This window comes from Talpa occidentalis, unplaced genomic scaffold (genome assembly GCF_014898055.3).
Source record: "Talpa occidentalis isolate TD23 unplaced genomic scaffold, MPIMG_talOcc4v2.1 talOcc4.12, whole genome shotgun sequence".
NCBI lineage: Eukaryota > Metazoa > Chordata > Mammalia > Eulipotyphla > Talpidae > Talpa > Talpa occidentalis.
Window position 1 is genome coordinate 69069751 of NW_023601212.1, and position 16229 is coordinate 69085979.

At 62.9% G+C, this 16229-nt stretch overlaps 16 non-coding genes across 16 annotated transcripts; 10 read left to right on the plus strand and 6 right to left on the minus strand.

Annotated features, from left to right (window-relative positions):
* The first annotated feature begins 333 nt into the window (after window positions 1–333).
* TRNAG-UCC (transfer RNA glycine (anticodon UCC)) lies at window positions 334–405 on the plus strand. The gene has a single exon. It is a non-coding gene; the product is annotated as a tRNA-Gly (tRNA).
* A 601-nt stretch (window positions 406–1006) lies between these two features.
* Window positions 1007–1078, plus strand: TRNAE-CUC (transfer RNA glutamic acid (anticodon CUC)). The gene has a single exon. It is a non-coding gene; the product is annotated as a tRNA-Glu (tRNA).
* A 768-nt stretch (window positions 1079–1846) lies between these two features.
* On the minus strand, window positions 1847–1917 carry TRNAG-GCC (transfer RNA glycine (anticodon GCC)). Its single transcript has one exon. It is a non-coding gene; the product is annotated as a tRNA-Gly (tRNA).
* A 2404-nt stretch (window positions 1918–4321) lies between these two features.
* On the plus strand, window positions 4322–4393 carry TRNAG-UCC (transfer RNA glycine (anticodon UCC)). The gene has a single exon. It is a non-coding gene; the product is annotated as a tRNA-Gly (tRNA).
* Window positions 4394–4652: 259 nt separating this feature from the next.
* Window positions 4653–4724, plus strand: TRNAE-CUC (transfer RNA glutamic acid (anticodon CUC)). Its single transcript has one exon. It is a non-coding gene; the product is annotated as a tRNA-Glu (tRNA).
* A 749-nt stretch (window positions 4725–5473) lies between these two features.
* On the minus strand, window positions 5474–5544 carry TRNAG-GCC (transfer RNA glycine (anticodon GCC)). Its single transcript has one exon. It is a non-coding gene; the product is annotated as a tRNA-Gly (tRNA).
* A 1492-nt stretch (window positions 5545–7036) lies between these two features.
* On the minus strand, window positions 7037–7120 carry TRNAL-CAG (transfer RNA leucine (anticodon CAG)). Its single transcript has one exon. It is a non-coding gene; the product is annotated as a tRNA-Leu (tRNA).
* A 465-nt stretch (window positions 7121–7585) lies between these two features.
* On the plus strand, window positions 7586–7657 carry TRNAD-GUC (transfer RNA aspartic acid (anticodon GUC)). Its single transcript has one exon. It is a non-coding gene; the product is annotated as a tRNA-Asp (tRNA).
* A 724-nt stretch (window positions 7658–8381) lies between these two features.
* TRNAE-CUC (transfer RNA glutamic acid (anticodon CUC)) lies at window positions 8382–8453 on the plus strand. Its single transcript has one exon. It is a non-coding gene; the product is annotated as a tRNA-Glu (tRNA).
* Window positions 8454–9201: 748 nt separating this feature from the next.
* Window positions 9202–9272, minus strand: TRNAG-GCC (transfer RNA glycine (anticodon GCC)). Its single transcript has one exon. It is a non-coding gene; the product is annotated as a tRNA-Gly (tRNA).
* A 1490-nt stretch (window positions 9273–10762) lies between these two features.
* TRNAL-CAG (transfer RNA leucine (anticodon CAG)) lies at window positions 10763–10845 on the minus strand. The gene has a single exon. It is a non-coding gene; the product is annotated as a tRNA-Leu (tRNA).
* Window positions 10846–11307: 462 nt separating this feature from the next.
* On the plus strand, window positions 11308–11379 carry TRNAD-GUC (transfer RNA aspartic acid (anticodon GUC)). Its single transcript has one exon. It is a non-coding gene; the product is annotated as a tRNA-Asp (tRNA).
* Window positions 11380–12118: 739 nt separating this feature from the next.
* TRNAE-CUC (transfer RNA glutamic acid (anticodon CUC)) lies at window positions 12119–12190 on the plus strand. The gene has a single exon. It is a non-coding gene; the product is annotated as a tRNA-Glu (tRNA).
* A 714-nt stretch (window positions 12191–12904) lies between these two features.
* Window positions 12905–12975, minus strand: TRNAG-GCC (transfer RNA glycine (anticodon GCC)). The gene has a single exon. It is a non-coding gene; the product is annotated as a tRNA-Gly (tRNA).
* Window positions 12976–14913: 1938 nt separating this feature from the next.
* On the plus strand, window positions 14914–14985 carry TRNAD-GUC (transfer RNA aspartic acid (anticodon GUC)). Its single transcript has one exon. It is a non-coding gene; the product is annotated as a tRNA-Asp (tRNA).
* A 727-nt stretch (window positions 14986–15712) lies between these two features.
* TRNAE-CUC (transfer RNA glutamic acid (anticodon CUC)) lies at window positions 15713–15784 on the plus strand. Its single transcript has one exon. It is a non-coding gene; the product is annotated as a tRNA-Glu (tRNA).
* The last annotated feature ends 445 nt before the right edge of the window (window positions 15785–16229 follow it).

Here is a 16229-nt window from a genome sequence, read left to right on the forward strand (position 1 = left end):
GTTCACTGCCCTCTGGCCACCCACGGGTTCGCTTTGTCCACTTCCCGCACGGCGAGCTAGCGCAGGTGTCCTCCTCGTTCCCTCCGTGCCTCGCCCACAGCCCGCCGTCCACACGCAGCCCGAGCCGACAACGTCCCGTCCGGGCAGCGGCAGCCAGGCTTGCAGTGAGAGCAGCCTTGAGCGTGCGCGTGTGCAGGTGGCGGGCGGCCCGGGCTGCAAGGACTGGCCCGCGCGCACTGGGCGCCTGTGTGAGTGCAGAGGCGTGGCCCGCGGGCAGCCAGTGCCACGTGCAGCAACGGGCCAAGGCCGGCGTCGTGGGCATTGGGCTATGAGGCGTTGGTGGTATAGTGGTGAGCATAGCTGCCTTCCAAGCAGTTGACCCGGGTTCGATTCCCGGCCAACGCAACAACGGGTAGCCCTTTTTGTTTTTTTTTTTTTTTTTAATTTTCTAGAGGCATGTCTTATTTATTTATTTATTGTTTGTTTGTTTGTTTGATACATGCACTGGGTACAGTCAGAAGCGTGGGAGGGTGAGAGAATTCACCAGAGCCAGAGCGGGGAGCAGAGCAGGCAGAAGGACCAAAGCACACTGCTGAGGGGAGCAGCGGGCGGCAGGAGAGGTCTGCGCGCCATGTGGGACCCTCCTCTGGTGGCCGGGGAGCAGCCGGGGATCGAACCGGCTGCAGAGGCTGCAGGCAGCTTCGCAACCCAGCGCTCAACCGCTGCGCCACCGGGGAGGCCCGGGTAGCCCTTTTTGGCCAGCGCGAGCGCAGAGCTTTTGCGCCACGCTAAATTGCACGTGGAGGGCGGGGACGCTGCACCGCCACGGCGGGTAGGAGAAGTCTTTACAAGGAGATGTGTACAATGAGGGTGTGCGGAATGCGCCGCCAGGAACGTCAGGAGGCTCCCAGGGGAGCTGTCAACACCACCATTACCACCACCACCCAGGCCGTGCTGCGCTTGCGCTGCGACCAGGAGGCGCCAGCCGAGAGCTTTTTCCCGGCTTTCTTTGGTGGTCTAGTGGTTAGGATTCGGCGCTCTCACCGCCGCGGCCCGGGTTCGATTCCCAGTCAGGGAAACTTTTCCTCTCATGTGGCGCCTTCCCACTCTTTTACACAAACCGGCTGCGCCCTAGGGAGTTGCGGGTGCGGCTAAGGTCGGCGACAGCCACCCTGCACCTTCCGCGCGTGTCCTATCCTGCGCGCGCACAGTTCCAGACCAGTCGGTCTCCGTCTGGAGTGCTTGGTCCCTCGCACACTCCAGGCCGTCGTTATCACCACCTGCACGTCAGACGCACGTCGGTGCTGCCACTCTTCCTGGGAGGGGAACTCCAGTGGACAGGGCAACCTCCCTCCAACACTGCCATCCCCACACCCCACCTCAAATCCCGCCCAGGGCCGGGGCACCACCTGTACGTGCACCCTCCAGCAGCACCTGCTCCGGGAGGCCCCACCTAGCAACCACGCAGCGGCGCCTCCCTCCGACCTAACTGCCTGGGGCTGGGGAGGAGTGGTGCTTATGGTAGAGGTCGCAGTGGTGGCTGGCGACCTGCAGCTGCCTCCACGTTGTGGGGCTGTGGAAGGAGAGACAGGGGAGTGTCTTCCTGGAGCGCAAGGTGTTGCGGGCGTAGGGGAAGGTGTGTGACGTTAAGGAAGAGGAACAGGATGGGAAGTGGTGGCAGATGATGGTGGTTGAGGGAGCCAGGTATTGGTTGGGACCTGGGTGTCGAGAGTCGCCCTGGGTGCGAGGGTCTCTCCCCTGCGGATGGGGGTGCTGTTGGTGAGCCCAGGAGCTGGCAGTTGGTGCGCCAGAAGGAGGGAGACAGGGCCAAAAGAAGGCATCAAGCTGAATGGGCCGGGAAGTGAACCCGGGCCTCCCGCGTGGCAGGCGAGAATTCTACCACTGAACCACCCATGCGCACATGGCAAGCACCTGCACACGCTGCCCCACGGTCCTGGCCATCAGGCGTCCTGGCGCAAGGGTCTTCCTCTGCGCGGGCCCTTCTGCTCCACTGGAGAGGAAGGCTCCAAGCACGTCCAGCCTCCCGAGGGTCCGGGCGCACCCAAGCACGAGAGACAGGTCAGAGGAAGGAGGGGCAGAGGAGAGGCAGCCCACAGCCGACCTTACTGTTTGGTCCAGGGTCACTGAGAGACTCTGGTCCCCAGAGGAACCCATGAGCAGGGTCAAGCGTGGCCAGAACCGGAATGCTACCGCGGGAGGAGGTTGTTGTGGGGCAGGTGTGCCCCGGGAGGTTCCCTTGGGCGACAACCACAGTCCAGCTCCCAAGGCCATTTGACGGCGGCCTTTTCTCCTGCAGGTTGGGGTGGACGTGGAGAGACAGCTGCGCGCTGTTTACTCTAGCGAAGAGACCCAACCGCGGGAGTCTGTCTTCCAAGCTGTAGCTCAATGGATCTGCCTCTGGCGCGTGGGGGGAAGGCGAGGGGCGCAAGTACCTTCTTCAGCAGTTTGACCTGAGTCCCCAGTGAGGACACTCCGGTTGTCAACAGGACAGCATCTGGGTCCTGTTTGTAGGTGCTGCTCAGCATACTGGAGGGTGGTACTTGCTGGCTTGGGAAGCCAGGTTAGTGTGCATGGTGCTGTGGCAGGAGGCGGGGGTTGGCAGGTGTGGTGGTGGTGGAGGGAGACGCAATGCCTGTGGGTGCGGGACAGGACCTTCACCATGCCTTGGAGCAATGCCCAGGCTGGTGCTCACAGGCTGCGTGGTCTGCTCATGTCCTGGCATCACTGGCTGGGAGCATGGCCCTGCTGATGTCTACTTTGTAACGTTTCTGAGTGACCTGAGGCTGGGTGAGTTATTATTATGTTTGTTGTTTCCAAGACATGAGGCTTGCAGAACATTGACCCAACTTGGCCTTTGGACAGGAACACCAAGGGCTTCTGAAAACTTTGTGGAAAAAGTGTGGACTGGCAGCAGGGGCTGCGTTCTGACAGGATGTCCACGTACAGGCCCATATACTGAGGGTTTGAAGCACCTGGTCCAGGGGCACTGTCTGCAGGAACTAAAAGGGAGCTCAGATTTCCCTCTACCAGTCCAGTGGGTCTCACCCGAAATTTGCATTAGCACACCACTTGGTCGTGGGGTCCAGGGGGCTGTGCCCCTGTCATTTTTGGAAATACTCATGATGCAAGGGGTTGGAAACTGCCCAGCTGGTCTGCTTCCTAAAGCACTACTTCGATCTGTGCGGGTGGGGTGGGAGATGGAGAGTGCTGGCTTAGTACAGGACTTCGGAGAGGCTGCAGGAAGGCAGGGTGGCCAGTAATGGCAGCGAGAGGTCTTCTAGGGCTCCTTTGGGCCAAAAGGTGGGCTTGTCGGGAGTGGGATTCGATACTGCGACCTGAACGCAGCGCCTTAGACCGCTTGGCCATCCTGACTGCTGGTCTGCGCCTGCCTCAGCGGTTCTGGCTGCCACCCACCCTCCACGTCTACACCATTGCGTTTGTCCTGGGAGTCTGTCCGGGCCTGGATTGGCAGCTGCCTGGCGGCGCAATTGCACAAGCAAGGCCGGTCCAGTGGGCGGCCCCGCCTCTTTCCCAGGTGGTGCCCACCCCCAAGGCTGACAACCTCCCCTTGCTCTCTGGGACCTCCGGATGCCTTCCCCAGGCTGCTCGGGCCTTGGCGCCACAGGCAGCGCGCCTCAGAAATTTCAGGGCCAGCGACTCGGAGTCCGAATCCAAGTCTGAGTCCGGGTCCGAGTGTGAAACTCGGGCAAGGCCGGGGCGCATCGGTGGGCATTGGGAGAGTCGGGGCTGTGGCGAGAGGTGCGGGGCGCGCCCGTGTTGTGTGGGCCAAATGGAGAGCCGGTGGAGCAACGGGCGGTCGGGGCAGCTCTGGCCACAGGACAGCGGGCAGACGGCAGGGGAAGGCGCAGAGCCCTCCTTAATGTAGCAGTGAGTGTCCTGCCTGCCTCACGAAACCGGGGTTCGATTCCCGGGTGGGGAGGACCGACGGAAGGCAACTTTTTTGGTCGGGGTTCACTGCCCTCTGGCCACCCACGGGTTCGCTTTGTCCACTTCCCGCACGGCGAGCTAGCGCAGTTGTCCTCGTTCCCTCCGTGCCTCGCCCACAGCCCGCCGTCCACACGCAGCCCGAGCCGACAACGTCCCGTCCGGGCAGCGGCAGCCAGGCTTGCAGTGAGAGCAGCCTTGAGCGTGCGCGTGTGCAGGTGGCGGGCGGCCCGGGCTGCAAGGACTGGCCCGCGCGCACTGGGCGCCTGTGTGGGTGCAGAGGCGTGGCCCGCGGGCAGCCAGTGCCACGTGCAGCAACGGGCCAAGGCCGGCGTCGTGGGCATTGGGCTATGAGGCGTTGGTGGTATAGTGGTGAGCATAGCTGCCTTCCAAGCAGTTGACCCGGGTTCGATTCCCGGCCAACGCAGCGGCGGGGAGACCCTTTTGGCCAGTGCGAGCGCAGAGCTTTTGCGCGGCGCTAAAATGCCCGTGGAGGGCGGGGACGCTGCACCGCCACGGCGGGTAGGAGAAATCTTTACAAGGAGATGTGCAGATTTAGGGTGTGCGGAATGCGCCGCCACGAGCGTCTGGCGGATCCCAGGAAAGCCGTCCACGGCACCACCACCCAGGCCGTGCTGCGCTTGCGCTGCGACCAGGAGGCGCCAGCCCAGAGCTTCTCCCGGATTTCCCTGGTGGTCTAGTGGTTAGGATTCGGCGCTCTCACCGCCGCGGCCCGGGTTCGATTCCCGGTCAGGGAAACTTTTCCTCTCATTTGGCGTCTTCCCACTCTTTTACACAAACCGGCTGCGCCCTAGGGAGTTGCGAGTGGGGGCCAAGGTAGGCGACAGCCACCCTGCACCTTCCGCCCGTGTCCTATCCTGCGCACGCACAGTTCCAGACCAGTCGGTACCGTCTGGAGTGCTTGGTCCCTCGCGCACTCCAGGCCGTCGTCACCACCTGCACGTCAGACGCACGTCGGCGCTGCCATTCTTCCTAGGTGGGGAACTGCAGTGGACAGGGCAACCTCCTTCCAACACTGCCATCCCCACACCCCACCTCAAATCCCACCCAGGACCCGGGCACCACACGTGCGTGCACCCTCCGGCAGCACCTGCTTCGGGAGGCCCCACCTGGCAACTACGCAGCGGCGCCTCCCTCCCTTCAAACTGCCTGGGGCTGGGCAGGAGTGGTGCTTGTGGTAGAGGTCCTGTGGTGGCTGCCCACCCGCACCTGGGGCCACGGAAGGAGAGGCAGGGGAGAGCCTTCCTGAAGCTCAAGGTATTGCGTGCCTGGGGAAGGCTTGTGAATTTAAGGTAGAGGAACGGTATGTGCAAGTGGTGGCGGATGATGGTGGTTGTGGGAGCAGGTGTTGGTTGGGACCGGGTGTCAAGAGTCGCCCTGGGTGCGAGGGTCTCTCCCCTGCAGACGGGGGTGCGGTGAGTGAGCCCAGGAGCTTGCAGCTGGTGAGCCAGAAGGAGGGAGACAGGGCCAAAAGAATGCGTCAAGCTGCATGGGCCGGGAATCGAACCCGGGCCTCCCGCGTGGCAGGCGAGAATTCTACCACTGAACCACCCATGCACACACGGCAAGCACCTCCACCAGCGGCCCCACGGTCCTGGGCATCAGTCGTCCTGGCGCACGGGTCTGGAGAGGAAGGTTCCCAAACATGTCCAGCCTCCCGGGGGTCCGGGCACACCCAAGCACCAGAGATAGGTCAGAGAAAGGAGGGGCAGAGGAGAGGCAGCCCACAGCCGACCTTACTGTTTGGTCTTGGGTCACCGAGAGTCTCTGTGGTCCCCAGAGGAATCCGTGAGCAGGGTCAAGCGGGGCCAGAACCGGAATGCTTCCGCAGGAAGAGGTTGTTGCCGGGCAGGTGTCCCCCTGGAGATTCTCTTGGGCGACTACCACAGTCCAGCTCCCAAGGCCGTTTGACGGCTGCGTTTTCTGAAATCTGCAGGTTGGAGATGGACGTGGGGAGACGGCTGCAGCGGTGTTCACTCTGGCAAAGAGTCCCAACCTGTCCGCGGGAGTCTGCCTTCCGCGCTCTGGCTCGATGGAGCAGGCTCTGGGGTGTGTGGTGAAGGCGATGGGCGCGAGCACCTTCTCAGTAGCATCTTTAGCGGTTTGACCACAGTCCCCGGTGAGGACGCTCAGGTTGTCGACGAGACAGCCACTGGGTCCTGCTTGCAGGTGCTGCATGGCGCACAGGAGGGTGGTACTTGCTGGCCTGGGTAGCCGGGTGGGTGTGTATGGTGGTGTGTCAGGAAGCTGGGGTTGGCGGGTGTGGTGGTGGTGGAGGGAGACTCAATGCCTGTGGGTGGGGGCCGGGACCTTCACCATCCCATGGAGAAACGGCCTGGGCTGGTGCTCATAGGTTGTGGAGTCCACGGATGGGCTGCACCTGTGCTGGAATCGCTGGCTGAGATGAGACCTCTGGTGGAGCATGTCCCTGCTGACATCTACATTATAACCCAAAGGAAACAAAATTTGAATGCCGGAGTGACAGGCTGGGTGAGTGATTATTATGTTTCTGTGTTTCCAAGACATGAGGCTTGAACCCGCGTGGCCTTTGGACAGAAGCACTGCGGGCTTCAGAAAACTTTATGGAAATGAGTGTGGACAGGTAGCCAGGGCTGGGTTCTGACAGGATGTCCATTTACAGGCCCAAATACTGAGGGCTTGATGCACCTGGTCCAGAGGTGCTGTCTGCAGGAACTGAAAGGGAGCTCAGCTTTCCCCCTACCAGTCCAGTGGGTCTCACTCTGAAATTTGCATTAGTACACTTGGGAGTGGGGGCCACGGGGACTTCGCCCCTGTCATTTTTGGAAATACTCATGAAGGGAGGTGATGTGCCAGCTGGGGTGGAAAGCTGCCCAGGTGAAGTGCTTCCTAAAACGCTGCTTCAGAGAGATATGTGTTGTGGGGGTGAGGTAGAAGGTGTTGGGGTGGGTGGGTCAGGAGGGAGGAATAGTGGTGTCGCACGGGACTCCGGAGAGGCTGCAGGAAGGCAGGGTCACCAGGAATAGCATCAAGAGGTGGTCAAGGGCCTCTGTGGACCAAAATGTGAATTTGTCAGGAGTGGGATTCGAACCCACGCCTACCAGGGGAGACTGCGACCTGAACGCAGCGCCTTAGACCGCTCGGCCATCCTGACTGTGGCTTTACGGCTGCCACCTCACTCTGGGCTGCAACCGGTTCTGGCTGTCCACAGCCTTGTGTTTGGCCTGGGGTGCTGGCCCAGCTGGGCCTGGCAGATGCCAGGGACGCGAGCAAGGCCGGCATTGTGGGCTGGTACCACCGCGGAAGGCCGGCCCCTCTTGGTAGGCTGTGCCCACCTCTGACTGGCAGCCTCGCCTTGCGCTTTCGGACCTCCGACGCCATTCCCCGGGCCACTGCGGCCTTGGCGGCGACAGACGACTCGCCTGGGGAATTTCAGGGCCGCGCGGTTCAGAGTCCCAGCCCGACATTGGATCCTGGTCGGTGCACACCCGAGCGCTTCGGGACATGGGGCTGAGGGGCGCACCCGTGCTGTGTGGCCAACGGGGCGCAGTGGGGCCGCAGGGAGAGTGGTAGGCGCGGGTGACAAGACAGAGAGCGGTCGGCGGGGAGGGCGGCGCCGTCCTCGTTAGTATAGTGGTGAGTATCCCCGCCTGTCACGCGGGAGACCGGGGTTCGATTCCCCGACGGGGAGGCTGGACGTACCTTTTTTGTCATAAGTCACCGCTCTATGGCTGCATCAAGACCCCCTACGCCCTTATTTTCCACCATCCGCCCGGCCAGCCCGGTGCAGGGGCCCTACCCACGCCTAAGCGAGCCCCCCGCCATCTTCCCGCTGTGGTCACGGCTACCCCGTCCCGACAGAGTCATCGTGGCTGGCGGTGGAGGGCTCTGCGGGTGCCTGTGCTGGGGCAGGGGAGCGGTGTGGAGGGTGATGTAGCGGTGGAGCACGTTGCGGTGGTGGGGAGGGCTCGCCGACTGTGTCGTGCGCCTATGGCCGCGCACAGGCGGGTGCTGCCTGCAGCCAGTGCCACGCGAGAGTGACAGTGCACTCTGCCAGGCCAAGGCGGCGTCGTGAGCACTCCGCGCCCGCGGCGTTGGTGGTGTATGGTGAGCACAGCTGCTTTCCAAGCCGTTGACTTGGGTCCGATTCCCGGCCTACGCAGAGGCGAGATTTTGGCCAGCGCGAGCGCAGTGCTTTTGCGCGGCGCTAAAATGCACGTCGAGGGCGGGGACGGTGCATCGCCAGGGCGGGTAGGGGAAGTCTTTACAGGGGGATGTGGAGATTTAGGGTGTGCGGAATGCGCCGCCACGAGCGTCTGGCGGATCCCAGGAAAGCCGTCCACGGCACCACCACCCAGGCCGTGCTGCGCTTGCGCTGCGACCAGGAGGCGCCAGCCCAGAGCTTCTCCCGGCTTTCCCTGGTGGTCTAGTGGTTAGGATTCGGCGCTCTCACCGCCGCGGCCCGGGTTCGATTCCCGGTCAGGGAAACTTTTCCTCTCATTTGGCGTCTTCCCACTCTTTTACACAAACCGGCTGCGCCCTAGGGAGTTGCGAGTGGGGGCCAAGGTAGGCGACAGCCACCCTGCACCTTCCGCCCGCGTCCTATCCTGCGCACGCACAGTTCCAGACCAGTCGGTACCGTCTGGAGTGCTTGGTCCCTCGCGCACTCCAGGCCGTCGTCACCACCTGCACGTCAGACGCACGTCGGCGCTGCCATTCTTCCTAGGTGGGGAACTGCAGTGGACAGGGCAACCTCCTTCCAACACTGCCATCCCCACACCCCACCTCAAATCCCACCCACGGCCCCGCACCACCCGTGCGTGCACCCTCCGGCAGCACCTGCTTCGGGAGGCCCCACCTGGCAACTACGCAGCGGCGCCTCCCTCCCTTCAAACTGCCTGGGGCTGGGCAGGAGTGGTGCTTGTGGTAGAGGTCCTGTGGTGGCTGCCCACCCGCACCTGGGGCCACGGAAGGAGAGGCAGGGGAGAGCCTTCCTGAAGCTCAAGGTATTGCGTGCCTGGGGAAGGCTTGTGAATTTAAGGTAGAGGAACGGTATGTGCAAGTGGTGGCGGATGATGGTGGTTGTGGGAGCAGGTGTTGGTTGGGACCGGGTGTCAAGAGTCGCCCTGGGTGCGAGGGTCTCTCCCCTGCAGACGGGGGTGCGGTGGGTGAGCCCAGGAGCTTGCAGCTGGTGAGCCAGAAGGAGGGAGACAGGGCCAAAAGAATGCATCAACTTGCATGGGCCGGGAATCGAACCCGGGCCTCCCGCGTGGCAGGCGAGAATTCTACCACTGAACCACCCATGCACACACGGCAAGCACCTCCACCAGCGGCCCCACGGTCCTGGGCATCAGTCGTCCTGGCGCACGGGTCTGGAGAGGAAGGTTCCCAAGCATGTCCAGTCTCCCGGGGGTCCGGGCACACCCAAGCACGAGAGATAGGTCAGAGAAAGGAGGGGCAGAGGAGAGGCAGCCCACAGCCGACCTTACTGTTTGGTCTTGGGTCACCGAGAGTCTCTGTGGTCCCCAGAGGAATCCGTGAGCAGGGTCAAGCGGGGCCAGAACCGGAATGCTTCCGCAGGAAGAGGTTGTTGCCGGGCAGGTGTCCCCCTGGAGATTCTCTTGGGCGACTACCACAGTCCAGCTCCCAAGGCCGTTTGACGGCTGCGTTTTCTGAAATCTGCAGGTTGGAGATGGACGTGGGGAGACGGCTGCAGCGGTGTTCACTCTGGCAAAGAGTCCCAACCTGTCCGCGGGAGTCTGCCTTCCGCGCTCTGGCTCGATGGAGCAGGCTCTGGGGTGTGTGGTGAAGGCGATGGGCGCGAGCACCTTCTCAGTAGCATCTTTAGCGGTTTGACCACAGTCCCCGGTGAGGACGCTCAGGTTGTCGACGAGACAGCCACTGGGTCCTGCTTGCAGGTGCTGCATGGCGCACAGGAGGGTGGTACTTGCTGGCCTGGGTAGCCGGGTGGGTGTGTATGGTGGTGTGTCAGGAAGCTGGGGTTGGCGGGTGTGGTGGTGGTGGTGGGAGACGCAATGCCTGTGGGTGGGGGCCGGGACCTTCACCATCCCTTGGAGAAACGGCCTGGGCTGGTGCTCATAGGTTGTTGGTCCACGGCTGGGCTGCACCTGTGCTGGAATCGCTGGCTGAGTTGAGGCCTCTGGTGGAGCATGTCCCTGTTGACATCTACATTATAACCCAAGGAAACAAAATTTGAATGCCGGAGTGACAGGCTGGGTGAGTGATTATTATGTTTCTGTGTTTCCAAGACATGAGGCTTGAACCCGCGTGGCCTTTGGACAGAAGCACTGCGGGCTTCAGAAAACTTTATGGAAATGAGTGTGGACAGGTAGCCAGGGCTGGGTTCTGACAGGATGTCCATTTACAGGCCCAAATACTGAGGGCTTGATGCACCTGGTCCAGGGGTGCCGTCTGCAGGAACTGAAAGGGAGCTCAGCTTTCCCCCTACCAGTCCAGTGGGTCTCACTCTGAAATTTGCATTAGTACACTTGGGAGTGGGGGCCACGGGGACTTCGCCCCTGTCATTTTTGGAAATACTCATGAAGGGAGGTGATGTGCCAGCTGGGGTGGAAAGCTGCCCAGGTGAAGTGCTTCCTAAAACGCTGCTTCAGAGAGATATGTGTTGTGGGGGTGAGGTAGAAGGTGTTGGGGTGGGTGGGTCAGGAGGGAGGAATAGTGGTGTCGCACGGGACTCCGGAGAGGCTGCAGGAAGGCAGGGTCACCAGGAATAGCATCAAGAGGTGGTCAAGGGCCTCTGTGGACCAAAATGTGAATTTGTCAGGAGTGGGATTCGAACCCACGCCTCCAGGGGAGACTGCGACCTGAACGCAGCGCCTTAGACCGCTCGGCCATCCTGACTGTGGCTTTACGGCTGCCACCTCACTCTGGGCTGCAACCGGTTCTGGCTGTCCACAGCCTTGTGTTTGGCCTGGGGTGCTGGCCCAGCTGGGCCTGGCAGATGCCAGGGACGCGAGCAAGGCCGGCATTGTGGGCTGGTACCACCGCGAAAGGCCGGCCCCTCTTGGTAGGCTGTGCCCACCTCTGACTGGCAGCCTCGCCTTGCGCTTTCGGACCTCCGACGCCATTCCCGGGCCACTGCGGCCTTGGCGGCGACAGACGACTCGCCTGGGAATTTCAGGGCCGCGCGGTTCAGAGTCCCAGCCCGACATTGGATCCTGGTCGGTGCACACCCGAGCGCTTCGGGACATGGGGTGAGGGGCGCACCGTGCTGTGTGGCCAACGGGGCGCAGTGGGGCCGCAGGGAGAGTGGTAGGCGCGGGTGACAAGACAGAGAGCGGTCGGCGGGGGAGGGCGGCGCCGTCCTCGTTAGTATAGTGGTGAGTATCCCCGCCTGTCACGCGGGAGACCGGGGTTCGATTCCCCGACGGGGAGGCTGGACGTACCTTTTTGGTCATAAGTCACCGCTCTATGGCTGCATCAAGACCCCCTACGGCCCTTATTTTCCACCATCCGCCCGCCAGCCCGGTGCAGGGGCCCTACCCACGCCTAAGCGAGCCCCCCGCCATCTTCCCGCTCTGGACTCACAACCCAACTTCTCGGCTACCCCGTCCCCACAGAGTCATCGTGGCTGGCGGTGGAGGGCTCTGCGGGTGCCTGTGCTGGGGCAGGGGAGCGGTGTGGAGGGTGATGTAGCGGTGGAGCATGTTGCGGTGGTGGGGAGGGCTCGCCGACCTGTGTCGTGCGCCTATGGCCGCGCACAGGCGGGTGCTGCCTGCAGCCAGTGCCACGCGAGAGTGACAGTGCACTCTGCCAGGCCAAGGCGGCGTCGTGAGCACTCCGCGCCCGCGGCGTTGGTGGTGTATGGTGAGCACAGCTGCTTTCCAAGCCGTTGACCCGGGTCCCATTCCCGGCCTACGCAGGAGATGGCCTTCTGGCCAGCGCGAGCGCAGTGCTTTTGCGCGGCGCTAAAATGCAGGTCTACGGCGGAGACGGTGCATCGCCAGGGCGGGTAGGGGAAGTCTTTACAGGGGGTGTGGAGATTTAGGGTGTGCGGATGCGCCGCCACGGGCGTCTGGCGGATCCCAGGAAAGCCGTCCACGGCACCACCACCCAGGCCGTGCTGCGCTTGCGCTGCGACCAGGAGGCGCCAGCCCAGAGCTTCCCCCGGCTTTCCCTGGTGGTCTAGTGGTTAGGATTCGGCGCTCTCACCGCCGCGGCCCGGGTTCGATTCCCGGTCAGGGAAACTTTTCCGCTCATGTGGCGCCTTCCCACTCTTTTACACAAACCGGCTGCGCCCTAAGGAGTTGCGGGTGGGGGCCAAGGTAGGCGACAGCCACCCTGCACCTTCCGCCCGCGTCCTATCCTGCGCACGCACAGTTCCAGAACTTTCGGTCTCCGTCTGGACTGGTTGGTCCCTCGCACACTCCAGGCCGTCACCACCTGCACGTCAGACGCACGTCGGCGCTGCCTCTCTTCCTGGGCGGGGAACTCCAATGGACAGGGCAAGCTCCCTCCTACACTGCCACCCCAACAGCCCACCTCAAATCTACCCAAGACCCGGGCACCACACGTGCGTACACCCTCCGGCAGCACCTGCTTCGGGAGGCCCCACCTGGCAACCAGCAGCGGCGCCTCCCTCCTCCAAACTGCCTGGGGCTGGGGAGGAGTGGTGCTTGTGGTAGAGGTCGGGGTGGTGGCTGGGGACCTGCACCTGGGGCCACGGAAGGAGAGGCGGGCGAGTGTCTTCCTGGAGCTCAAGGTGTTGCAGTGTAGGGGAAAGGGTGTGAGGTTAGGGAAGAGGAACGGGATGGGCAAGTGGTGGCGGATGATGGTGGTTGAGGGAGCAGGTGTTGGTTGGAGTCTGGGTTTCGTGAATCCCCCTTGGTGCGGTGGGTGAGCCCAGGAGCTTGCTGCTGGTGCGCCAGGAGGGAGACAGGGCCAAAAGAAGGCGTCAAGCTGCATGGGCCGGGAATCGAACCCGGGCCTCCCGCGTGGCAGGCGAGAATTCTACCACTGAACCACCCATGCACACATGGCAAGCATCTCCACACGCTGCCCCACGGTCCTGGGCATCAGGCGTCCTGGCGCACGGGTCTTCCTCTGCGCGGGTGCTTCTGCTCCACTGGAGAGGAAGGCTCCCAAGCACGTCCAGCCTCCCGAGGGTCCGGGCGCACCCAAGCACGACAGACAGGTGAGAGGAAGGAGCGGGAGAGGAGAGGCAGCCCACAGCCGACCTTACTGTTTGGTCCAGGGTCACCGAGAGACACTGTTGGCCCCAGAGGAATCCGTGAGCAGGGTCAAGCGTGGCCAGAACCGGAATGCTACCCTGGGATGAGGTTGTTGCCGGGCAGGTGTCCCCCTGGAGGTTCTCTTGGGCGATGACCACAGTCCAGCTCCCAAGGCCGTTTGACGGTGGCCTTTTCTCCTGTAGGATGGAGGTGGACGTGGGGAGACGGCTGCAGCGCTGTTTACTCTGGCGAAGAGACCCGACCTGTTCACAGGAGTCTGTCCTCCGTGCTCTGGCTCAATGGATCAGGCTCTGGGGCTGGAGGGAAGGCGAGGGGCGTGAGCTCCTTCTCGGTAGCATCTTTAGCTTTTCATCAGAGTCCCTGGTGAGGACGCTCCCGGTTGTCGACGGACAGCAGCTGGGTCCTGCTTGCCAGTGCTACCTGGCTCTGGGAGGGTGGTACTGGCTGGCCTGTGCAGCTGGGTTTGCGTGTATGGTGGTGTGGCAGGAGGCCAGGGTTGGCGGGTGTGGTGGTGGTGGAGGGAGACGCAACGTCTGTGGGTGGGGGACAGGACCTTCACCATCCCCTTGGAGCAACAGCCTGGGCTGTTTCTCATAGGCTGTTTGATCCACGGCTGGGCTGCAGGTGTCCTGGAATCACTGGCTGGGATGAGGCCTCTGGTGGAGCATGGTCCTGCTCACATCTACTTTATAACCCAGGGAAACACAATTTGAAAGTCTGAGTGACCTGAGGCCTGGTGAGTGATTATTATGTTTCTGTGTTTCCAAGACTTGAGGCTTGAACCTGCGTGGCCTTAGGACAGGAGCACTGCGGGCTTCAGAAAACTATGGAAATGTCTGTGGACTGGCAGCGGGGCTGGGTTCTGACAGGATGTCCACTTACAGGCCCACATACTGAGGGCTTGATGCACCTGGTCCAGGGGTGCCGTCTGCAGGAACTGAAAGGGAGCTCAGCTTTCCCCCTACCAGTCCAGTGGGTCTCACTCTGAAATTTGCATTAGCACACTTGGGAGTGGGGGCCGCAGGGACTTCGCCCCTGTCATTTTTGGAAATACTCATGAGGCGAGGTGATGTGCCAGCTGGGGTGGAAAGCTGCCCAGGTGATGTGCCTCCTAAAGCGCTGCTTCGGAAAGGTGTGTGTTGTGTGTGTGGGGAAAGAGGTGATGGGGTAAGTGGGTCAGGAGTGAGGAATAGTGCTATAGTGCTAGCCTTCGGAGAGGCTGCAGGAAGGCAGGGTCACCAGGAATAGCAGCAAGAGGTGGTCAAGGGCCTCTGTGGACCAAAATGTGAATTTGTCAGGAGTGGGATTCGAACCCATGCCTCCAGGGGAGACTGCGCAGCTGGGCCTGGTGGGTGCCAGGGACGCGAGCAAGGCCCGCATTGTGGGCTGGTACCACCGCGGGCGGCCGGCCCTCTCTTGGTAGGCTGTGCCCACCTCTGACTGGCAGCCTCGCCTTGAGCTTTCGGACCTCCGACGCCATTCCCCGGGCCACTGCGGCCTTGGCGGGACAGACGGCTCCCCTCGGGAATTTCAGGGCTGCGCGGTTCAGAGTCTCAGCTCGGAATTGGATCCTGGTCGGTGCACACCCGAGCGCTTCGGGACATGGGGTGAGGAGCGCACCGGTGCTGTGTGGCCAACGGGGCGCAGTGGGGCCGCAGGGAGAGTGGTAGGCGCGGGTGACAAGACAGAGAGCGGTCGGCGGGGGAGGACGGCGCCGTCCTCGTTAGTATAGTGGTGAGTATCCCCGCCTGTCACGCGGGAGACCGGGGTTCGATTCCCCGACGGGGAGGCTGGACGTACCTTTTTGGTCATAAGTCACCGCTCTATGGCTGCATCAAGACCCCCTACGGCCCTTATTTTCCACCATCCGCCCGCCAGCCCGGTGCAGGGGCCCTACCCACGCCTAAGCGAGCCCCCCGCCATCTTCCCGCTGTGGTCTTGGCTACCCCGTCCCCACAGAGTCATCGTGGCTGGCGGTGGAGGGCTCTGCGGGTGCCTGTGCTGGGGCAGGGGAGCGGTGTGGAGGGTGATGTAGCGGTGGAGCACGTTGCGGTGGTGGGGAGGGCTCGCCGACGTGTGTCGTGCGCCTATGGCCGCGCACAGGCGGGTGCTGCCTGCAGCCAGTGCCACGCGAGAGTGACAGTGCACTCGTGCCAGGCCAAGGCGGCGTCGTGAGCACTCCGCGCCCGCGGCGTTGGTGGTGTATGGTGAGCACAGCTGCTTTCCAAGCCGTTGACCCGGGTCCCATTCCCGGCCTACGCAGGAGATGGCCTTTTGGCCAGCGCGAGCGCAGTGCTTTTGCGCGGCGCTAAAATGCAGGTCGACGGCGGAGACGGTGCATCGCCAGGGCGGGTAGGGGAAGTCTTTACAGGGGGGTGTGGAGATTTAGGGTGTGCGGAATGCGCCGCCACGGGCGTCTGGCGGATCCCAGGAAAGCCGTCCACGGCACCACCACCCAGGCCGTGCTGCGCTTGCGCTGCGACCAGGAGGCGCCAGCCCAGAACTTCTCCCGGCTTTCCCTGGTGGTCTAGTGGTTAGGATTCGGCGCTCTCACCGCCGCGGCCCGGGTTCGATTCCCGGTCAGGGAAACTTTTCCGCTCATGTGGCGCCTTCCCACTCTTTTACACAAACCGGCTGCGCCCTAGGGAGTTGCGGGTGGGGGCCAAGGTAGGCGACAGCCACCCTGCACCTTCCGCCCGCGTCCTATCCTGCGCACGCACAGTTCCAGACCAGTCGGTCTCCATCTGGAGTGGCTGGTCCCCCGCGCACTCCAGGCCGTCGTCACCACCTGCACGTCAGACGCACGTCGGCGCTGCCACTCTTCCTGGGCGGGGAACTGCAGTGGACAGGGCAAGCTCCCTCCAACACTGCCACCCCCACAGCCCACCTCAAATCCCACCCACGGCCCCGGCACCACCCGTGCGTGCACCCTCCGGCAGCACCTGCTCCGGGAGGCCCCACCTGGCAACGACGCAGCGGCGCCTCCCTCCTCCAAATTGCCTGGGGCTGGGGAGGAGTGTTGCTTGTCGTAGA